Below are 5,000 nucleotides of genomic sequence, written 5' to 3'. Positions count from 1 at the left end.
GACACACCAGCGCGCCGCAGACAGTCCCTGCTAACACGAAACGTTGTGGCAACGTTGTGCGTTAGCTGGGGTGCCACACCAGACCGGAACTATATTTTACAAAACGAACACATTGTCTTGATAATACAGCTGTAATTGAGTGCCTGACACGCCAGTCAAGCGCAATCTTGAGAAGGTGTGCATTTCAATAAGGATTTCAATTGACATGCAGTATGAAACTGAAAGGAGGTTGCATCACTATGATGCATAACATTGCATGTATTGTATTTTCAAGTGTGTGCATTCATCCTGTTGTCATTTTGTTTTGAAAGCAGAAGAATCATTTTTGCTGAGGTTGCTGAGACAAATGTAAACCAGTAAAACATATGAAGAGAAACAAACCTTGAATATAAGTTCAGTTGTTTAAACATTTGACAAACTATGGTGAGGGGGTAAGAAAACACACAAATCCAGCAGCTCCTGTATTTCAATACACCGGAACCCAATATTATTGGCGAGTCGGGTAGTCCATCATCACAGTTCGAGGGCAGGCATCATTTCAGTAATTTCATCCCGTTGCATTCACATCCGTGCCTTGAATGAGATTGAATGTGATCTTTGCTCTCAAGTATGTTCCCAAGTTTTACACTTTCGTGCTTTGCATGAATGGGAATGGAACCGTGTGTGTTGAATGAGGCTCCTTGTGAGCACTGAACTTTGTCCGGTGGAGTTCCTTTTTGTGTTGCTGTAATTGTGTCATTTCTCGATGAGAAAGATTAGGCAACATTTAGTCACTTCTAGCCATGATGCTCAATTTATTTACGAATGTACCCTAGTTACTAGGGACCGTTTACGTTGGAGAACAAGATCTATTGTATGCCTGTGTATTTGGGGAAGTCAAATCTGAAATAATGATGAAATTGCGTGTATCCAAAGTTAAAACTCGTGATTTGTCGCCCTCTGGTGTGTAAAAGATGCAAAAGCTTACAGCACCTGGTATTCCCAGGCGGTCTCCCATCCAAGTACTGACCAGGCCCGAGCCTGCTTAGCTTCCGAGATCGGACGAGATCGGGCGTATTCAGGCTAGTATGGCCGTAAGCCAGGGAGGCTGTCCCTGACGCTCTACTTATAGGGAAGGCAATATCCGTTTCTGCCGTTCATACTTACAGTTGAACTGTCTCTCTACTCTAAAGCCCGGGACACACCAGCGCGCCGCAGACAGTCCCTGCTAACACGCCACGTTGTGGCAACATTGTGGCAACGTTGTGCGTTAGCTGGGGTGCCACACCAGACCGGAACTATATATTACAAAACGAACACATTGTCTTGATAAAACAGCTGTAATTGAGTGCCTGACACGCCAGTCAAGCGCAATCTTGAGAAGGTGTGCATTTCAGTAAGGATTTTAATTGACATGCTGTATGAAACTGAAAGGAGGTTGCATCACTATGATGCATAACATTGCATGTATTGTATTTTCAAGTGTGTGCATTCATCCTGTTGTCATTTTGTTTTGAAAGCAGAAGAATCATTCAACAGGTTGCTGAGACAAATGTAAACCAGTAAAACATATGAAGAGAAACAAACCTTGAATATAAGTTCAGTTGTTTAAACATTTGACAAACTATGGTGAGGGGGTAAGAAAACACACAAATCCAGCAGCTCCTGTATTTCAATACACCAGAACCCAATATTATTGGCGAGTCGGGTAGTCCATCATCACAGTTCGAGGGCAGGCATCATTTCAGTAATTTCATCCCGTTGCATTCACATCCGTGCCTTGAATGAGATTGAATGTGATCTTTGCTCTCAAGTATGTTCCCAAGTTTTACACTTTCGTGCTTTGTATGAATGGGAATGGAACCGTGTGTGTTGAATGAGGCTCCTTGTGAGCACTGAACTTTGTCCGGTGGAGTTCCTTTTTGTGTTGCTGTAATTGTGTCATTTCTCGATGAGAAAGATTAGGCAACATTTAGTCACTTCTAGCCATGATGCTCAATTTATTTACAAATGTACACTAGTTAATAGGGACCGTTTACGTTGGAGAACAAGATCTATTGTATGCCTGTGTATTTGGGGAAGTCAAATCTGAAATAATGATGAAATTGCGTGTATCCAAAGTTAAGACTCGTGATTTGTCGCCCTCTGGTGTGTAAAAGATGCAAAAGCTTACAGCACCTGGTATTCCCAGGCGGTCTCCCATCCAAGTACTGACCAGGCCCGAGCCTGCTTAGCTTCCGAGATCGGACGAGATCGGGCGTATTCAGGCTAGTATGGCCGTAAGCCAGGTAGGCTGTCCCTTACGCTCTACTTAAAGGGAAGGCAATATCCGTTTCTGCCGCTCATACTTGCAGTTGAACTGTCTCTCTACTCTAAAGTCCGGGACACACCAGCGCGCCGCAGACAGTCCCTGCTAACACGAAACGTTGTGGCAACGTTGTGCGTTAGCTGGGGTGCCACACCAGACCGGAACTATATTTTACAAAACGAACACATTGTCTTGATAATACAGCTGTAATTGAGTGCCTGACACGCCAGTCAAGCGCAATCTTGAGAAGTTGTGCATTTCAGTAAGGATTTCAATTGACATGCAGTATGAAACTGAAAGGAGGTTGCATCACTATGATGCATAACATTGCATGTATTGTATTTTCAAGTGTGTGCATTCATCCTGTTGTCATTTTGTTTTGAAAGCAGAAGAATCATTCAACAGGTTGCTGAGACAAATGTAAACCAGTAAAACATATGAAGAGAAACAAACCTTGAATATAAGTTCAGTTGTTTAAACATTTGACAAACTATGGTGAGGGGGTAAGAAAACACACAAATCCAGCAGCTCCTGTATTTCAATACACCAGAACCCAATATTATTGGCGAGTCGGGTAGTCCATCATCACAGTTCGAGGGCAGGCATCATTTCAGTAATTTCATCCCGTTGCATTCACATCCGTGCCTTGAATGAGATTGAATGTGATCTTTGCTCTCAAGTATGTTCCCAAGTTTTACACTTTCGTGCTTTGTATGAATGGGAATGGAACCGTGTGTGTTGAATGAGGCTCCTTGTGAGCACTGAACTTTGTCCGGTGGAGTTCCTTTTTGTGTTGCTGTAATTGTGTCATTTCTCGATGAGAAAGATTAGGCAACATTTAGTCACTTCTAGCCATGATGCTCAATTTATTTACAAATGTACACTAGTTAATAGGGACCGTTTACGTTGGAGAACAAGATCTATTGTATGCCTGTGTATTTGGGGAAGTCAAATCTGAAATAATGATGAAATTGCGTGTATCCAAAGTTAAAACTCGTGATTTGTCGCCCTCTGGTGTGTAAAAGATGCAAAAGCTTACAGCACCTGGTATTCCCAGGCGGTCTCCCATCCAAGTACTGACCAGGCCCGAGCCTGCTTAGCTTCTGAGATCGGACGTATTCAGTCTAGTATGGCCGTAAGCTGTCCCTGACGCTCTACTTAAAGGGAAGGCAATATCCGTTTCTGCCGCTCATACTTGCAGTTGAACTGTCTCTCTACTCTAAAGTCCGGGACACACCAGCGCGCCGCAGACAGTCCCTGCTAACACGAAACGTTGTGGCAACATTGTGCGTTAGCTGGGGTGCCACACCAGACCGGAACTATATTTTACAAAACGAACACATTGTCTTGATAATACAGCTGTAATTGAGTGCCTGACACGCCAGTCAAGCGCAATCTTGAGAAGGTGTGCATTTCAGTAAGGATTTCAATTGACATGCAGTATGAAACTGAAAGGAGGTTGCATCACTATGATGCATAACATTGCATGTATTGTATTTTCAAGTGTGTGCATTCATCCTGTTGTCATTTTGTTTTGAAAGCAGAAGAATCATTCAACAGGTTGCTGAGACAAATGTAAACCAGTAAAACATATGAAGAGAAACAAACCTTGAATATAAGTTCAGTTGTTTAAACATTTGACAAACTATGGTGAGGGGGTAAGAAAACACACAAATCCAGCAGCTCCTGTATTTCAATACACCAGAACCCAATATTATTGGCGAGTCGGGTAGTCCATCATCACAGTTCGAGGGCAGGCATCATTTCAGTAATTTCATCCCGTTGCATTCACATCCGTGCCTTGAATGAGATTGAATGTGATCTTTGCTCTCAAGTATGTTCCCAAGTTTTACACTTTCGTGCTTTGCATGAATGGGAATGGAACCGTGTGTGTTGAATGAGGCTCCTTGTGAGCACTGAACTTTGTCCGGTGGAGTTCCTTTTTGTGTTGCTGTAATTGTGTCATTTCTCGATGAGAAAGATTAGGCAACATTTAGTCACTTCTAGCCATGATGCTCAATTTATTTACGAATGTACCCTAGTTACTACGGACCGTTTACGTTGGAGAACAAGATCTATTGGATGCCTGTGTATTTGGGGAAGTCAAATCTGAAATAATAATGAAATTGCGTGTATCCAAAGTTAAAACTCGTGATTTGTCGCCCTCTGGTGTGTAAAAGATGCAAAAGCTTACAGCACCTGGTATTCCCAGGTGGTCTCCCATCCAAGTACTGACCAGGCCCGAGCCTGCTTAGCTTCTGAGATCGGACGTATTCAGGCTAGTATGGCCGTAAGCTGTCCCTGACGCTCTACTTAAAGGGAAGGCAATATCCGTTTCTGCCGCTCATACTTGCAGTTGAACTGTCTCTCTACTCTAAAGTCCGGGACACACCAGCGCGCCGCAGACAGTCCCTGCTAACACGAAACGTTGTGGCAACGTTGTGCGTTAGCTGGGGTGCCACACCAGACCGGAACTATATTTTACAAAACGAACACATTGTCTTGATAATACAGCTGTAATTGAGTGCCTGACACGCCAGTCAAGCGCAATCTTGAGAAGGTGTGCATTTCAGTAAGGATTTCAATTGACATGCAGTATGAAACTGAAAGGAGGTTGCATCACTATGATGCATAACATTGCATGTATTGTATTTTCAAGTGTGTGCATTCATCCTGTTGTCATTTTGTTTTGAAAGCAGAAGAATCATTCAAC

General features: G+C 43.1%; 2 non-coding genes and 2 pseudogenes across 2 annotated transcripts; all 4 read right to left on the bottom strand.

Annotated features, from left to right (window-relative positions):
• Nucleotides 1-960: 960 nt before the first annotated feature.
• On the bottom strand, nucleotides 961-1,079 carry LOC136726373 (5S ribosomal RNA). Its single transcript, XR_010808172.1, has one exon. It is a non-coding gene; the product is annotated as a 5S ribosomal RNA (ribosomal RNA).
• Nucleotides 1,080-2,145: 1,066 nt separating this feature from the next.
• LOC136726363 (5S ribosomal RNA) lies at nucleotides 2,146-2,264 on the bottom strand. The gene has a single exon (XR_010808170.1). It is a non-coding gene; the product is annotated as a 5S ribosomal RNA (ribosomal RNA).
• Nucleotides 2,265-3,319: 1,055 nt separating this feature from the next.
• On the bottom strand, nucleotides 3,320-3,428 carry LOC136726372 (uncharacterized; annotated as a pseudogene).
• Nucleotides 3,429-4,474: 1,046 nt separating this feature from the next.
• LOC136726369 (uncharacterized) lies at nucleotides 4,475-4,583 on the bottom strand (annotated as a pseudogene).
• Between the last annotated feature and the right edge of the window lie 417 nt (nucleotides 4,584-5,000).

The sequence above is a fragment of the Amia ocellicauda genome, unplaced genomic scaffold, assembly GCF_036373705.1.
Source record: "Amia ocellicauda isolate fAmiCal2 unplaced genomic scaffold, fAmiCal2.hap1 HAP1_SCAFFOLD_251, whole genome shotgun sequence".
Taxonomy (NCBI): Eukaryota; Metazoa; Chordata; class Actinopteri; order Amiiformes; family Amiidae; genus Amia; species Amia ocellicauda.
Note: the sequence above shows the minus strand (reverse complement) of the source record. Positions and strands in the feature narration are given on the sequence as shown.